Source organism: Haemaphysalis longicornis, unplaced genomic scaffold (assembly GCF_048455015.1).
Source record: "Haemaphysalis longicornis isolate Haplotype H1 unplaced genomic scaffold, Haemaphysalis longicornis Haplotype H1 scaffold_4, whole genome shotgun sequence".
NCBI classification, from domain to species: Eukaryota; Metazoa; Arthropoda; class Arachnida; order Ixodida; family Ixodidae; genus Haemaphysalis; species Haemaphysalis longicornis.
In genome coordinates this window covers 195,552,875-195,571,733 of record NW_027526361.1, presented here as the reverse complement: position 1 = coordinate 195,571,733, position 18,859 = coordinate 195,552,875, and the positions used below count along the sequence as shown (strand labels likewise).

The following is an 18,859-nucleotide window of genomic DNA, read 5'->3' as shown; positions in this document are numbered from 1 at the left end:
GGCACGGCCACTTTTTTTCGCTTACTATCGTAAAAACCACCCCAACAAGCGTTCCGAACTAAATGAACCCGGGCGCTGTCGGTTAATTGCTTGTATTTTGCCTGAAATGTAACTCCAGTGTTCCCGCTAAACAACGGGGAGATGTTTGACGAGCGCCAGCGGTTTACGAGTTTCGAATGGTTATGACTAGTTAAACCGCTTGCTTTTCGAAGCCTCTGCGTAATGGTCAAGGGTGGTACGCCGGGCTGCAGTTGGTTCTGTTGTTTCGCTGCGCTGCCTGATTCCGGCAGTCGCGTGACATCGGCGTTACAGCGAGCTACGACGACAAGGCGAGCTCCTAAAGTGCTCTGCACATAAAAGTTTACGCACTCGCTGGTGCACGTCAACGACAAGCTTACGAAAGAAAAATTCCCAGGCGTTATCTACAGAATTTAGTGCCCTCACTGTGACCGAAGCTGTGTCGGCAAGACGGGCAATTTTCAGCCAAGGGTCAAGCAGCACAAGAACTATCTGAAGCAATGGAAGTGTTTGGGCCTCTTGGTTCATACTTCACACAAAAAACAGTGTTCAAGACGGGACGGAAGGAAGGAGGCTACACACACAGCGCTGACTACCAACAAAGTGTTTATTTGCCGCTCAGTAATATAAACGAAAAGGTTACAGCAAGATAAGAATCCAGAAACAAGAAAGATTACATAAAACTTTAAAAGTATACACAAGAAAGAGCATCATTGCGCAGTCATATCACTAGTTCGATCATTTCGCTTCGTCTTCAATAAACACTATCTCTTTTGCAAACAAAGCAACAGAAGGGGTGCTTACGCAATCATCGCCTTCCTTATAAATCGTGTATGCTTCCAGCAGCTCACGCGTGCGCTGATTTCTGTAGTGCTTAATCACTTTACACTGCCCAAATTTAGGAGTGCACTTGCAGGACGACACGTGTGAGTGGAGCCAGCCACCGGACTTGGCTTTGACATTGGACGCGTGCTCCATAAGCCATACGTTCAGGCACCGCCCAGTTTGGCCTACATACTGGCGGTCACAGTCCAGAGGAAAGGAGTAAACCACGCCGTCCCTGCACTTGGTGACGGGTCGCACGTGATTTATGTCACAATCTCTACGGGAGGGCGAACCATCATTAACTCGCGCACACATCTTGCTGAGTTTGTTGGGCGCCGAGAAAACCAGGCGCACACCTGCTCTTCCCACAACCTTGTTCAGCCTATGGCTAACACCATGAATGTAAGGCATCACAGCAGTCTTGTCGCTGTCCCTTTAAAGTTCCTGTATACACGAAGGAGTGCGCAGTTCCCGCCAAATCTTGTTGCCCACGCTCTGGAGGACGGAATCAGGGAACCTAGCTGAGTGCAACCGGTTTACCTGCGCCTGAAGGCTGTCACTAATGCGATGGTGGCACGACCGGTGCAAGGCATTTTTCAAAAGCTGCCGTGGCGACACTGCGTTTCACTAACTTTGAGTGAGCAGACGTGAAAGGCAGCAATGCCTTCTTTGATCTTGGTGCGTGGCTCCAGCATAAGTGTGCTTCCTCTATATGCAGCCTCATGTCCAGGAATTGGAGCTCGTTTTTCTTTGGCGTTTCATTCGTGAGCTCAAACCCCATAAAATGGGTAGAGAAGCTTCGCAGCACATCGTGTACAAGTTTGCAAGTGTCATCACCCGCAGCTTTGAAGACAATCAAGAAATCATCTACAAAGCGAAACACTTTTACGACCGGCGACCCCTGTAAAGCGGCTTGTAAAAGCCTATCGCAGCGGGCGAGAACAAGGTCGCTGAGGGTGGGCGCTAAGCACGAGCCAATGCACGTACCTTTTTGCTGTACATATAGGCTGCTTTCATATTCCACGAATGTAGACTGCAACTAGTAAGACATCAGCTCAAGGAACCTGCCCACACTAATGCCGCATGCATTCTGGAACCGAACAGTTCCTGCAGTTTCAATTGCCTCCTCAACAGCCTCACAAATAGATGCATGTGGCAACGAGTAGTACATGTCCTTCAGGCCAATCGAAAACACACTCACCCCCGGAGGACAGTCGCTCATAAGGAAGTCAGATACGTCTTGTGGCCTTCTTACTTGACACGGGTCGTCCACTGACACCAAGGAAAGACACTGCTGCGAGAACAGGCCTACTCGGTGTTGCCAGGAGCCCTTCCCACACACGATCACTCTGAAAGGGCAACGTCTTTGTGTGTCTTTGCATTGAAAAACAGCTACAAACAATGCGCAGTACTTTTCTTCACCGAGGCAGCCAACTTCGATAAGCTCAGCTCTTCACACATTTTCGCTGCTTGCTTCCTCACTATCTCCGGCTTGACGTCTTGCAGCTGGCGGAAGTTCTTCAAAATTGCCTCCTTTGCCTTCTCTTGCAATGCAAAGACACACAAAGACGGTTGCCCTTTCAGAGTGATCGTGTGTGGGAAGGGCTCCTGGCAACACCGAGTAGGCCTGTTCTCGCAGCAGTGTCTTTCCTTGGTGTCAGTGGACGACCCGTATAAAGTAAGAAGGCCACAAGACGTATCTGACTTCCTTAAGAGCGACTGTCCTCCGGGGGTGAGTGTGTTTTCGATTGACCTGAAGGACATGTACTACTTGTTACCACATGCATCTATTTGTGAGGCTGTTGAGGAGGCAATTGAAACTGAAGGAACTGTTCGGTTTTAGAATGCATGCGGCATTAGTGTGGGCAGGTTCCTTGAGCTGATGTCTTACTAGTTGCAGTCTACATTCGTGGAATATGAAGGCAGCCTATATGTACAGCAAAAAGGTACGTGCATTGGCTCGTGCTTAGCGCCCATCCTCAGCGACCTTGTTCTCGCCCGCTGCGATAGGCTTTTACAAGCGGCTTTACAGGGGTCGCCGGTCGTAAAAGTGTTTCGCTTTGTAGATGATTTCTTATTGTCTTCAAAGCTTCGGGTGATGAAACTTGCAAACTTGTACACGATGTTCTGGGAACCTTCTCTACCCATTTGATGGGGTTTGAGCTCACGAATGAAACGCCAAAGAATCACGAGCTCCAATTCCTGGACATGAGGCTGCATATATAGGAAGCACACTTATGCTGGAGCTTTGATTGATTGATTGATTGATTGTAGGGTTTAACGCGCCGACGCAACGCAGGCGATGAGGCGCGCCGTAGTGGAGGGCTCCGGATTAATTTTGACCACGTGGGGATCTTTATCGTGCGCCGAAATCTCGTACACACGGGCGTTTTTGCTTTTCGCCTCCATCAGAAAAGCGGCCGCCGCGGCCGGGAATCGAACCCGCGACCTCGTGCTCAGCAGCGCAACGCCTTAGCCACTGAGCCACCGCGGCGGGTCTTATGCTGGAGCTACGCACCAAGATCAAAGAAGGCATTCCTGCCTTTCACGTCTGCTCACTCCAAGTTAGTGAAACGCAGTGTCGCCACGGCAGCTTTGAAAAATGCCTTGCACCGGTCGTGCCACCATCGCATTAGTGACAACTTTCAGGCGCAGGTAAACCGGTTGCACTCAGCTGGGTTCCCTGATTCCGTCCTCCAGAGCGTGGGCAACAAGATTTGGCGGGAGCTGCGCACTCCTTCGTGTATACAGGAACTTGCAAGGGACAGTGACAAGACTGTTGTGATGCCTTACATTCATGGTGTTAGCCACAGGCTGAAGAAGGTTGTGGGAAGAGCAGGTGTGCGCCTGGTTTTCTCGGCGCCCAACAAACTCAGCAAGATGTGCGCGCGAGTTAATGATGGTTCGCCTTCCAATAGAGATTGTGACATAAATCACGTGCGACCCTTCACCAAGTGCAGGGCCGGCATGGTTTACTCCTTTCCTCTTGACTGTGACCGCCAGTATGTAGGCCAAACTGGGCGGTGCCTGAACGTACGGCTTATGGAGCACGCGTCCAATGTCAAAGCCAAGTCCGGTGGCTGGCTGCACTCGCACGTGTCGTCCTGCAAGTGCACTCCTAAATTTGAGCAGTGTAAAGTGATTAAGCTCTACAGAAATCAGCGCACGCGTGAGCTGCTGGAAGCATACAGGATTTATAAGGAAGGCGATGATTGCGTAAGCACCCCTTCTGTTGCTTTGTCTGCAAAAGAGATAGCGTTTATTGAAGACGAAGCGAAATGATCGAACTAGTGATATGACTGCGCAAAGATGCTCTTTCTTGTCTATACTTTTAAAGTTTTATGTAATCTTTCTTGTTTCTGGATTCTTATCTTGCAGTAACCTTTTCGTTTATATTGTGTAGCGGCAAATAAACACTTTGTTGGTAGTCAGCGCTGTGTGTGTAGCCTCCTTCCTTCTGTCCCGTCTTGAGCGCTGTTTTTTGTTTGATGAACTATCTGGCCCGCACACGCAGAAGCAACACGCCACGAAATAGACTGGGCCAATGTGAAAGTAATGGAAAAAGAAAGGAATTAGACGTCAAGGCTCCTTCTAGAATTCCTGACAATCCAGACGACGGAGCACAGACCTAATTTAAATGACTGCAACTTCCCACACGCGTACCCACGTTGCCTACGTCGCATGTTGAAACCACAAAAACCAGACCACTTTCGGCCCCCGCTCATTGTGTACGGGAGGGCAACGTCTCTTTTGTTTCTATAAACACGCGTGGTCGGTGTCAGTTTTTAATAGGTCTCATTCGTTTGCCCGACCAAACGGGCTTCTGTTGATTTGAGTCGGTATTAGTGAAATTCTCTTGTGTTCCTTATGTAACGCGAAGTGTTTGTTGTCCTCTAAGCGGCTATTTAATTAGGCTTGCAGTCTTTTTGGCTGGTGTGACTGTTTACCGCCTCGTTCGTCATTTTTGCTTTTGTGTTATTGTTCAAAACGTGCACGCAGATTTTACTGATAGCCTCCAGAGCTGAAGCTAACAGTACCAATAAATAAATAAATAATATTTACAGAAACTCTCTTGCTTGAAAATTACCAGTGTATATGCATGTAAACATTACACGTGTATGTATGCACGACACGTGTATGTGCTGTACTATCCCACACAACAATACATAAATAGCAGAAGACCGTCGTATTCTGCGCATCCGAAGATCTGCAGCAGTTCTTAAAACACACGTGTCCGGCTTTTCCTGCCACAGATGCCACGAGTTAAAGGACTTTACTTGGTAGTGTTTATTCAAGTGAACAGACCTTTTGTGATAAAGCCGCCACATATCAAAATTTTTGAAATTCTTAGATTGGTATTTTATTTGAATGTTTGTTTTAAATATTCACTTTAAAGGGCTGAGAAAAAAAGTGCTACCCGATGCAAGCATGTTATAAAAGGGAACGAAGATGGTTTTACACAACCTTTACGTTGTTTTTTTTCTGACGTCAAGTCAACGGGAAGGTGAACATTTAGGTGAAAAAAAATATTTCTATGGCTTTAGCAAAACATGCGACAAAATCCAGACTGGAACGCAAACCAAGGCTTACTCAAGGCTGGCATAGAGCTCAGGGTCTCGTTGTTATGTGTACGCGGATGCGAGATCCTAATCCACTGCCGTGTACAAATTTGCGATTTAACCCAATTTGGCAATGCTTCTTTAGCGGCCGTGACGAAGTTATTTCAAGAACGAACACTATTAGTTTTTTATGTTACCTTGTGGGGCCACGGTGAAAATAGTGTGCATCCCAACATAATATTCTTAGAGCACGTGTACAAGCTCACCCAATAGTGTCGCTCTAAACTCTCCCACCTGGACAGGTGTTAACCTAACGAATTTTTAGTATTTCCTAAAACTCTGGAAAAGCAACCAAATTCGCCTCAGTTCAGGGACTTTGCCTATGTAATTTATACAACGCAGTTTTTGTTCTTTATAAGCTCATTTTCTGGTCAACAGTCATACGCGACTATGTCATGTTTCCCAATGCCACAAAAATGAAACGGCGATAATTGTTAAATTTCTCGATCATTGCCAACAAAAAACCTGGTTATTTATGAGTTACAAGCTGTTGCACCAGGTTGCCGTTCGATAAAATTCAATTAAATTTAACGCCAACTGAGCTTTATCCTTGTACTAAGAAAAACGTCCATGTGGGTTATCCGCCAAATGGAAATACCTGCCTACACCAAGTAGGTTAGCCTTTTAAACAAGAAGTGCACTACGTAGAGTTTCTCATTTCAGCGTCCTCCAGGATAGTGCAGCGCTCGAATTTCGCTGGTCCTTAGGACAACCCAAAAAAGCTAACGGTGGAGCATTCACGAAATATTCTTGTCCCCAAAATCGCACCCCAGAGAAACCAAAAGTGAGCCATTTCAAGCGCAAATAAGAAACGCTATCTTGCCCGGAAAGACGAATTTATACCGAGGAGTGAGGGTCATTATGATGCATTTGTACACAACGCGGTGTAACAAAAATAAGTCGGCTGTTGATATGACCTTCCGCTGAATCCGAGTAAGGTATTCTCACAGGTACATGTACAGGTACAGATACATGGTAGCGTAAAAGTAGCAAACACTAAGCAAGAAGCATCACGTCTACTCTTTATATGTTGTAAATAAAGAAGGTGGGCGATGGTAGAGAGCAATAGCGGGTAAAGAAGAAGATGATAGAGCGCCCACTCCTTCGCTCCGAGTTTGTTCCATTGCTTCACAAGAACGGAGCACCTGGGTCAAGCTCTCCGTCTTGGATTTATTTGCGTGCTGGTGCCGTGAAACCCGGTATTCTTGGCACGAGTGGACATATTTTGACGAATCAGCGGGTATGAGGCACGCAAGGCCTGGACCCCTTAGAACTGCGTGATCCAGGAGGCCTTGCTCTTCACCGCTGCCAATCATTGCTTGTGCCTAACGCGACTTTCGTCTGGTTACGCCGCCACTTCCTATGCCACAGTTTTCTGCCAGAGAACATCACTGGGGTCACCGTGGCAATCGACGCCCTTCTACACGACTCGGCATTCGACGTGATCAATCTTTACGCTAACCGCTAAACTCGACATTGTCTACGGCAAGCCGACCGAGTTCCGGGCCATTGACACCGCAATACAAAAGAACCTGATAGGGCACAACCTGAAGGACGACAGCGCCGTCGCAGTGCTGTTCGAGGAAGAAGTGTGCTCGTTCCGAACGCACGTGCAACACCACCCGAGCTGATATGAATTGGATTTCTGGGGGCTAGGTCCGAAACACCTGGGTGCGATAAATCGAGGCCCAATGGGTGTTCCCCATAGTACGGCAAAGCACCGACTTTTATGGTGTCCCAACGCTTCAGCCATTATCGCTAACAAAGGCATCTAGAGATCGCTAACAAAGGCATCCAACATGCAGCCAACATGAGTGCGTCTATTGCGTTGCAGCCCGGTGACTCTGCTTTCAACGGAACACACGATGAGCCTCCTCACATCGAACCATGTACAGTGCAAGTGGAAGACCTCGCACAGCTGCATACGACTGAACGGGTATGCCCGCCAAGTGCGAGCGTCGCTCTCCCCTCTAACGGTGGAGCATGCGGCTTTTCAACGATAGCAAAGGCGACACGCCGATTGACGATGCGGCGCACTTGTTCGTGTTGTCCGCTTCGCGAACCGATGGTCGTGCGTTCAACCCTGCTCTCGAGGCATATCTGCTTCAGCAACAGGCCACGAAGCTACGTGAGCCTGTAGAGAACAAGCACAGCGGGCTCACTAGCGAGCAAAACATGTCGTTGCCCCCTTACACGACCCTCAGATCTTGTTTGGATGACGCTCCTGAAGGCCTGAAAATCGGCCATTTGAAGTCGCACCCGAAGAAAGGGAATCGACACACTCCAACCCGAAGGAAATTGAGTTGTCAAGCCCTGCATCATTTCTTGCCTCACAGCGACGGAATCCAATATAAACGCCTAATATTTCACCGCGTTTGCAGAAGCCTGCCCGGAGCTACTCTTATGCCAGATTTGATGTTCCGGCAGGCATTGCGGTTCCAATTTTTGCACCTCCCTTTGAAGTTTCGAATAGGGCACAGCCCCGAAGCGCCGTCAGCCGAAGTTCGCAACACAACAACCTGGGATGGCCGCCAGCCAACTAGAAAGAATTCTACACGGCGCTCTTTGTTGAGAAGAACTACATTACTGTATTTTCTGTTTTACGTAACGCCAGAACTGTGGAAAAGTAGGAAAATGGTGTTGGAACACCTGACACATGTCAGCCCTCCCTAAAAAAACTAAAACAAAACAACATTACATAAATATAATATGCAATACAACCAGAACACAAAATAAACTAAAACTGATCTGTGTACGCAATACGACAGAACACGGGAAAGCATATGTGCCCATGTAATGCATGGAATGTATACTTACCAAGATTAGATGACTCGAGGTAACTTTTAGGTGAATGACCAGAGCGGCCCGGCTAAACACAGCGAGCATTTGCATGCCGACACCGGTGGAATATTGCAGTGGCTTGTTGCACGCACCGCGGATGTCTGTGCCGCCGCCGCGGCCTGTTGCGGCAAGAAAAGAAGCTGTAGAGATGTGGCACACAAATGACAAGCAGAAAACGAAAAAAGTGGGGCCAAAATACGGAATCCGAAACGTCACCCAGATATTTATTTAGGACAGTGCAAACTACTCGTACGGTATTTTCCCTGTTCCACCATGCGTACAAACGGGCAACAAACACTGTTCCTGATAACACTAAGCGGTGATTGATTGATTGATTGATTGGTTGGTTGGTTGGTTGGTTGGTTGATTGATAGATTGATAGATAGATAGATTGATTGATTGATTGATTGATTGATTGATTGATTGATTGATTGATTGATTGATTGATTGATTGATTGATTGATTGATTGGTTGATTGATTGATTGATTGATTGATTGATTGATTGATTTACCATACATCGCGTGAGCCACCACCGTAAGTAGCGTTGTATGGCCAGACGACTCGAATGAAAAGCCTCAGAAACCGGAATCGATTTTCGATTTTGCCATGAAGCTAAAATTGAACATTTAGATGCGTAGATAGCGTGACACCGCCGAAAGCGTACTGCAGGATCGCAAATGTGAAATTTGAGTTAGAATGTAGCAAACACGAAGTTGTAGTCATAAAACGGTTCTGCCTGCCGAAGCAAACAGCAATCGCCAGCCAACAGCGCCGAAGGACGTTTTTCAGAAGGCATGACGAGGTTTCGTACGAGTGCTGTTGGCAGTGACGTACGGCTTTTGGCCTTTCCGGTAGAACTTCCTCGATCTTAGTCGTAAAAAAGTCAATTCAGGAGCGTTTTGTCTACTCATTTCGTGGAGGTATACTATGTTCTGGGGCTCACATTTCTCGGTTTGCGTAACTTACGAGAAATACCAATTTAGAAAAACTGCGAATGATTAGGAATTCCCGGAAGAGATAAGGCGAACTGTTTATTCGTGTGAGATTTCAAGGAGATGTTAAGGTGTCAAAATTATTTCCAAATAGGATAAAAGCCCTCAACGACAAACATCTTTGAAATGAGTATAGATGTTGATATATTTATATACTGAGGAAATTGACCGAGCCCCTCTTTTTCCCATTTCACCCCCAAGTATAGAAAAACAAAAAATACCTTAACATAAATACCCGAGAAACTGGTGGCGAAACAGCTCCGCCGGTAGCGTAGTGGTAATCGCTGCAGAACGGTATTCTGGAAGTCGTGGGTTCGGATCTCACCCGGCGGCCATTTTTTCACCACTTCCTTTCTAACTAAAAAAAATCTACATCTGTTTCTATGACCTACCGCATTCCCCCTTTTGCTTTGCGAGGTTTTGTTGACAGCCAACCCTTAGTCGATCTTAAGCCAACGAGCCCCTCATTTTCCCATTCCCACTCCCAAGTGTCGGAAAACAAAAAAAACGTTAACATAAATACCCCAGAAAGTGGTGGGGAAACAGCCCCACCGGTAGCGTAGTGGTCATCGCACCAGACCGGTATTCTGGAGGTCGTGGGTTCGGAACCCACATGGTGGGCATTTTTGCACCAATTTCTTTCCGACTCAAAAAATTCTACTTCTGTTTCTATGACCTACCGCATTCCCCCTTTGCTTTCCGACGTTTGCTTGACTGCCAACCCTTTTCCCCTCATTTTCCCATTTCTAATTCAATGGACACATTATATACATATATATATATATATATATATATATATATATATATATATATATATATATATATATATATATATATATATCAGGGTGTCGAACCGAAAAAAATACCGGTTCGGTTACGGTTCGGGTTCGGGTGAAATAATTTCGTTCCGGTTCAGTTCCGGTTCGACAAAATCACGTACCGAACCGGTTCGCGAACCGGTTCGGGAGCTTGAACCGGTTCGCGAACCGGTTCGATTAGTTGAATTATCACTAAAATTATAAAAAAAAACATTTACTAGTTTAAAACGACCGTCAAATCAAAACACAAACTGACATTCAAAATGGTGCTGCTCCCCAAGGGCAGTGGCGCAATTGCAAAGGAAACTTTAAACAATTAGGAGATATTAGAAAAACACATGAAGTGGCGACGATTTACCACCTTCTTTATCGCTCAGACTTTCTGTTGTCCTAGCAACTATTCATAAAGCCAACGCCAAGAGATATGATGGTGGGATATATTTTCTGTCCTTTCCTTTTTTGTTGAAATCGCAATTGTCGCTATGCAATCGCCCATCACGCTAACCTTGAGGCCTTAAATTTAATCGTGCGTACGGGCGTGTTCAAATACCAGCGCTTAATAACAATGGCGCACATTTTTTATATTTGTAACAAAACAGAAAAATTCTACAACAGGCACATAAATACTACCAATGAATTAGATTATTTGGTAACCCTGAATAATTTGTTAGCTGTCACCTTATCGAATGTGTTAGCCACACTTTTGTTAAAAGTAAGCTTTAGTTACGCTCAGTCACTGCATTATTGCTCTGACCACTGCAATTCCTTTTGCGATACCGAAAGTGTGCATTACAATCAGTATGTCATCGTACCGCCTGAACCCCTACCATCGTTCCGTGTGCTACATTGCGGAATCTTATAACAGATAATGCGGTTACAAAATGAAAGGGAAATTTGACACGTGGAGCGTGAGATGGGACTTTTTGGGTAGACGCTCTTTAATTCGTCCACAGCAGTACTCCCCTCCGGAACGAGTAGCAGTAGAAGCAATGTAGCGAGTTGGGCAAACGGCTTAGCAAACAGCTTAGCCACTGAGCAGCTCCTGCGGTCACACTTGTCAAGTATTAATAATTTGCAGGTGTCGGACCTTTTCAACAAATTATGAAATGCAAAAAGTTTGCACACATCGGGTGTGAGCTTTCGCTGTTGCGCAGTGGAGCACTCCTGCAGCCTGATTTCTCCAATGAAGTCGCAGCTAGGGAAGGGCAAAGTCGTTTTATATCACCTGCAAGCTGCCGAGAATGACATTTCGTTTGGTCAGCTTGCACTACGCTCACGCCTCCAGCAGCAACAGACCAATGCTACATTGGTGCTCATTCATTTCCCCTGTTGTTACATAAAGCGTGATAGTGTTCAATTGTCTGGAGGGGAAAGTGTGCGAGCAAGTACGAAGTTGATGGTACGGGAAAGAAAAAAAGGCCTGAATTGCATTGACTGTGCAATATCAACAACAGAGGGTCGAACCGTTTCGGCATGAACCGGTAACCGTTATTTCTTTTTCCGGTTCAGTTCCGGTTCGGGTTCAGCGTGCTCAAAAAATAACGGTTCGGGTTCGGGTTCAGTTCCGGAAAAAATACCGGTTCGGTTCCGGTTTTCGGTTCGGTTCGGTTCCGGTTCGACACCCTGATATATATATATATTGTAGTAAGAATGTTGCGCCCATGAGAACTGTGATGAGCATCAGCCACAACGGGCAAATCCCCCTACGTGGATATGCTGCGCCGGATGCGGCGTGAGGAAGAGGACGCGCTCGCTCAAGGTCAGTCTCGCGAAAAGCTGGTCGTTTCTGCTCACCCCGTCTCATCGACGCCGCGCTCGAGAATAAACAAGTCGAGCCTTCTACTGGAACGCCGACTATCTCCTTTACAATTTTTGGTGGAGGTTGCGGTGCTGCTCGGGTCCCCATTTATCTACCCTGGAGCTGCGCAGCCGGACACTTCCCTCGAGGATGTCTCAAGGTACCCACCACGAGTCCCTACCTCCTGTGGCGCCCATCATCTGCCCTGGCACGGTCCGTTCACGGGAACCCCCTTCTTCAACGGCACTGATGACCAGGATGCTGAGGACTGGCTCACAACCTTCGAACGGGTGAGCACCCATAACAACTGGGACGATAAACTTAAACAGAACAACGTCAGTCTCTCCTTAACCGGTGTCGCAGAGACCTGGTATAAGAACCACGGGTCTGATATGCGCACGTGGTCAGACTTCAAGACCGAATTTGCCAAAGTGTTCGGGCGCCCCCCTGTTCGGAAACTGCGCGCTGAACAGTGTTTGCGCGAACGCGCTCAGCACACGAATGAAACCTTTACCTCTTATATCGAGGACATCCTTGACTTGTGTAAACGGGCAAGCAACGCTATGACCGAAGAGAACAAAATCAAGCACATTCGTGAAGGCATAGACGACGATGCCTTCCAAATGTTCCTCGCGAAAAGCCCTCGGACGGTTTCTGAAGTCATAAACGCTTGCCAAGAGTTCGATCAACTTCGCAGAGAGCGGGCTCTCACTCGTAAGCCCGTGGAACACGACCATTCCCTTTTCAGCTTGGCATCTGAGGATAGGGGTATTCTCTTGACCCAGATTCAACAGTTTGTTCGCAAAGAGGTGGCTCGTCAGCTTTCTCTCGTTAGCGACGTAGCGAAGCCGCCTCAGTCGGATTTAGCCCCAACCCTCAGGAGCGTTATACGACAACAAGTGCCTGACGCACTTCCAAGCACTCGACCGCCCAATTCCGCGGTAGCTCCAGTAATATACGCCGACGTAACGCCGCAAACTACGATGGCAGCTCCTTTGACCTTCGTCGACCCAGTGCCACATAGGCCTTTCACCAATGCCGAGACTGTGGCACAACCTTTTACTAGAACCATGCCCGGACCCTTCTTTGCGTCTGCTGCAAGCCCTGTGAGTCATACCGGGGTTCAACGCGTCCGGTCCATGCGTGTCGCTCCGCATCCAGCTTCTACATTCGCGAATCTTTGGCGCACGGTGGATAATCGGCCTATCTGCTATTCGTGTGGGATTGCCGGACATGTGGCCCGCTACTGCCGTCGTCGCATGACGGGCGCGCGCAACGCATCGTGGCCCTTACCCTACACGCAAACACCGCCAATGGAGCACGCTCCAACCCGGCTGCCGACGACTGCTCCGTCTGATAACCGCGACTTCGTCAGCCGTCGTTCTCTTTCCCCACGACGCCGCTCACTCTCCCCGATGCGCCATCGTTCTTCCAATGGTGACCCGGAAAACTAGACGCCGCAGTTTCGGCGGCACAAACTGCGTCAACGTCGAAATGCCTAAGTCCTCAGTGTTCGCCGTTCAATGTAATCGAAGTGTGTGTTGATGGTGTTGCTACCCTGGCGCTTATTGACACTGGAGCTGCTGTGTCTGTTATTGACGCGAAACGTTGCCGAATGCTACGAAAAGTGACGACACTTATAGGTGGTGTGACCCTCCGAACCGCTAGTGCACAACCGTTGGAGCCGCTTGCAGCATGCACTGCTCGGGTCACAATTGAAGGGGTTGAATATGTAGTCGAGCTCATCGTTTTGTCGGCGTAGTCTCACAACATGATTCTCGGATGGGACTTTTTGTCGCGCCACCACGCCATCATTGACTGTGATCGCGCTGAAGTTGAGCTGTTTCCGGAGGTAGAAAACTCGCAGGACGAGACAACCGCCAAGTGGCGTGTCAACGACGATACGGACATTCCTCCTTGCTCATCTGTGCTTGTGCCGTTGTCGTGCAACAGCATCTCTGACGCCACAGTCGTCTTCGCGCCATCCGGTCTTATTTGTGCTCGCAAAGGGTTGTTGCTGCCGTTCACCGTTCTTGATATTGCAACTGGTGCCGGCACAATGGTTATTTCGAACCCGACGTCGTTCCCTGTTACACTTTTCCGGGGCGTATGTCTTGGCGTTATAGAAGAAGTGCAGGCCGGTCTAGTTTTCAGTGTATTCGAGGAATAGACGCCCGTTGACATCACCGTACTTGGTCTTCAGTCTACACCTGATGACACCCTTTTGAGAAGCGCCATTGACGACAACCTTTCTTCGGCTGAACATGACGAGCTACTTACTCTTTTACACCGCTTCACTTCATCCTTCGACTGCTATGACACCGCTTTGGGCCGCACGTCGACTGTGTGTCATGAGATATGTGGTGCGGGTTGGGCTTTTATTTTATTCTATAGCCTTTTATCTTTGTGTGTCATGAGATCGACACCGGCACGCACGCGCCGTTGCGACAGCGACCCTATCGCGTGTCCTCCACCGAACGGGGTGTCATTGATGAACAAGTCGCGGACATGCTGAAACGCAACGTCATTGGACCATCCGTGAGTCCTTGGGCTTCTCCTGTGGTTCTCGTTCAAAAAAAGGACGGCTCTATTCGATTCTGTGTGGATTATCGCCGCCTGAACAAAATCACGCGCAAGGACGTGTACCCGCTGCCTCGCATAGACGACGCGCTCGACTGCCTGGGGGGAGCCGAGTTTTTCTCGTCATTAGACTTGAAATCCGGCTACTGGCAAGTGCCCATGGCCGACGCTGATCGTTCAAAGACGGCATTTACGACACCCGATGGCCTTTACGAGTTCAACGTCATGCCGTTCGGACTCTGTAATGCGCCGGCCACATTCGAACGAATGACGGGCAACGTGCTGTGGGGCTTGAAATGGAAAACGTGTATCTGCTATTTAGACGACATAGTCGTGTTTTCGCGTGATTTTGCAACCCATCTCACACGCCTCAAACAAGTGCTAACATGCCTTTCCTCCGCTGGCCTGCAGCTGAAGCTTAAGAAGTGCCGATTCGCTGCTCGAAAACTCACCATTTTAGGACACGTTGTCTCAAAAGACGGTGTCCTCCCGGACCCGGCAAAACTTCGTGCCGTGTCGGAGTTTCCGAAGCCAACCACGCTGAAGGACCTACGAAGCTTCATCGGCCTCTGGTCGTACTTCCGCCGCTTTGTACGAAACTTTGCCTCCATCATTGCGCCTCTCACACAGCTTCTCGGCGGCAGTAAAGACATTGCCGAATGGTCCCCCGAGTGTGAGAGCGCTTTCTTAACGTTACGTCGGGTCCTTACGTCACCACCGATACTGCGGCACTTTGACCCGAATGCGCCCACTGAGATCCACACTGATGCTAGTGCTGTTGGCTTAGGTGCTGTGCTCGCTCAACGAAAGGACGTATTTGACGAATACGTGGTGAGTTACGCGAGCCGTACACTGACAAAGGCCGAAGTCAACTACTCCGTAACAGAGAAAGAATGTTTGGCTATTGTTTGGGCAATCAGCAAACTTCGTCCTTACCTGTACGTTCGCCCTTTCGACGTCGTAACGGATCACCATGCTCTGTGTTGGTTATCGTCGCTGAAGGATCCCGCCGGCCGTCTTGGCTGCTGGGCACTCCACCTTCAAGAGTACGATATCCGTGTTGTGTACCGATCCGGACGGAAGCATACCGACGCCGACGCTCTTTCTCGATCCCCGCTTGCGTCGGATATAGATAGCTTGTTCGCGGCAGAACACAGCCTGACCTCTCTCGCCATGACGGACATGGGTGCTGAGCAGCGCAAAGGCCCTTGGGTTTCTTCGATCCTCGAATATTTGTCGCACTCACGGGCAGCTCCTGTGCCTCGTTGCTGCACCGTCAAGCTGCCCACTTCTCTATTCGTGACCAGCTCCTACATCGCCGGAACTACTTCCGCGGAGTTCGAAAATGGCTACTAGTGATTCCTCGCCACTTGCGCAAGGACATTTGCACTACGTTTCACACCGATGCGCAAAGTGCTTTCGCTGGAATCCTTAAAACCTACGAGTGACTCCGACTCCGCTACTACTGCCGCGGGATGTATACCTTTGTCGCCAAGTTTGTTCGATCTTGCCCAGACTGCCAACGTCGCAAGTCTCCGCCGCAGCACGTCAGTGGCCCACTCCAGCCGCTGCCCTGCCCAGCGCGGCCTTTCGACCGGGTAGGCATCGATTTTTACGGCCCACTCCCAAGCACTGCCGCCGGTAACCGCTGGATCATCGTCGCCGTTGACCGAAACAGCTGCGCTACCGGCCGCCTAGGCTCGGGACGTTGCGTCTTTCCTTCTACGCCGTTTTGTTCTTCGGCATGGTGCTCCTCGCGAACTACTGAGCGACAGAGGCCGCGTCTTTCTATCCGGAGTCGTGGAGGCCGTTCTAGCCGAGTGCCACGAGGTCCACTGTAAGGGCACGTCCTACCACCCCCAGACTAATGGCCTGACCGAAAGGTTTAACAGCACACTCTGCGATATGATCGCCATATACGTCTCCTCGGACCACTCTAACTGGGACCTCGTTCTTCCTTTCGTGACTTATGCTTATAATACGGCTACGCAGGCGACTACAGGATTCTCCCCGTTCTTTTTACTCTATGGTCCTGAGCCCTCCTGCATGCTAGATACAGTACTTCCGTACAGACCTGACGCCTCCGAGTACGCCCCACTGTCTGATATCGCTCGACACGCCGATGAATGTCGCCAGCTAGCCCTACGATTTACATCGGAAGAGCAGCAACGCCAAAAGGCGCGTCACGATGACTCCATTACAGCTCCAACATTTACGAAAGGATCACTGGTCATGCTTTCAGTACCGTGCCCGGCTCCCGGTCTCTCGTCGAAATTTCTTTCTCAATACCAAGGGCCTTACCGAGTACTGGAACAAATATCACCTGTGAACTATGTTGAACCCGTAACGTCCACCTCTGACCGCCGACGTCGTGGTCGCGAGACGGTTCACGTCCAGAGGCTGAAGCCATACTATGACCCGCTCATCTTGGGTTCCCCGTAGGTCGCCAGGATGGCTCCTCTTTCCGCCGGGGGTATTTTAGTAAGCATGTTGTGCCCATGAGAACTGTGATGAGCATCAGCCACAACGGGAAAATCCCCCTACGTGGATATGCTGCGCCTGATGCGGCTTGGGGAAGAGGACGCGCTCGCTCGGGGTCAGTCTCGCGAAAAGCTGGTCGTTTCGGCTCACCCGGTCTGCATCGACGCCTCGTTCGTGAATAAACAAGTCCAGCCTTCTACCGGAACGTCGACTGTCTCCTTAACAATATATATATATATATATATATATATATATATATATATATATATATATATATATATATATATATATATATATATATATATATATAGTTTGGAAATGAGGGGCTTGTTATGAAATACAGAAAGAAATGCCGGCAGTCTAAAACGCCAAAGAAGGCATAGGGGAACAGTTAGACGATTTATTACGGTTAGTGATGTTACATTATTTTTTATTTTATTATTAATTACGTGATAAAGAAAGAAAGAAAAACACGCGCCCAGAGTGGGGACCGAACCCACGCCTTTCGATTAGATCTCGAATGCCTTACCAATTCGGCTATCTGGGCGACTGTGTTCTCCATCGCTTTCTGGGGTATTTATATTTACTACAACTGTATCTGACGCTTGAGGGTGGTAGCCAGCTCCCACTCAGACTACAAGGGGAGAAGAGGACCTTCTTTTTAGCCCCCAGGGCGTGACGCGAAGGTCTACAGCCTGTCATAAGCCGGTAACTGGCGGGAAACCCTCTTATGCTACCTTGGCATCAAGGCTGCCAGAACCGAGGCCCTCGTTAAGCTTTCGCAAGATAATATGGTTTGGAAATGAGGGGCTCGTTATGAAATATAGAAAGAAATGCCGGCAGTCTACAACGCCAAAGAAGGCATAGGGGAACCGTTAGACGATTTATTACGGTTAGTGACGTTACATTATTTTTTATTTTATTATTAATTACGTGATAAAGAAAGAAAGAAAAACACGCGCCCAGAGTGGGGACCCAACCCACGCCTTTCGATTAAATCTCGAATGCCTTACCAATTCGGCTATCTGGGCGACTGTGTTCTCCATCGCTTTCTGGGGTATTTATATTTACTACAACTGTATCTGACGCTTGAGGGTGGTAGCCAGCTCGCACTCAGACTACACGGGGAGAAGGGGACCTTCTTTTTAGCCCCCGGGGCGTGACGCGAAGGTCTACAGCCTGTCATAAGCGGGTAACTGGCGGGAAACCCTCTTATGCTACCTTGGCATCAAGGCTGCCAGAACCGAGGCCCTCGTTAAGCTTTCGCAAGATAATATGGTTTGGAAATGAGGCGCTCGTTATGAAATACAGAAAGAATTGCCGGCAGTCTACAACGCTAAAGAAGGCATAGGGGAACAGTTAGACGACTTATTACGGTTAGTGACGTTACATTATTTTTTATTTTATTATTAATTACGTGATAAAGAAAGAAAGAAAAACACGCGCCAAGAGTGGGGACCGAACCCACGCCTTTCGATTAGATCTCGAATGCCTTACCAATTCGGCTATCTGGGCGACTGTGTTCTCCATCACTTTCTGGGGTATTTATATTTACTACAACTGTATCTGACGCTTGAGGGTGGTAGCCAGCTCCCACTCAGACTACACGGGGAGAAGGGGACCTTCTTTTTAGCCCCCGGGGCGTGACGCGAAAGTCTACAGCCTGTCATAAGCGGGTAACTGGCGGGAAACCCTCTTATGCTACCTTGGCATCAAGGCTGCCAGAACCGTGGGTTCGGTCCCCACTCTGGGCGCGTGTTTTTCTTTCTTTCTTTATCACGTAATAATAATAAAATAAAAAATAATGTAACGTCACTAACCGTAATAAATCGTCTAACTGTTCCCCTATGCCTTCTTTGGCGTTGTAAACTGCCGGCATTTCTTTC

The 18,859-nt window shown here is 48.5% G+C and overlaps 1 non-coding gene across 1 annotated transcript; it reads right to left on the bottom strand.

The window, feature by feature from the left end:
• Window positions 1-17,932: 17,932 nt before the first annotated feature.
• On the bottom strand, window positions 17,933-18,004 carry Trnak-uuu (transfer RNA lysine (anticodon UUU)). Its single transcript has one exon. It is a non-coding gene; the product is annotated as a tRNA-Lys (tRNA).
• Window positions 18,005-18,859: the final 855 nt, after the last annotated feature.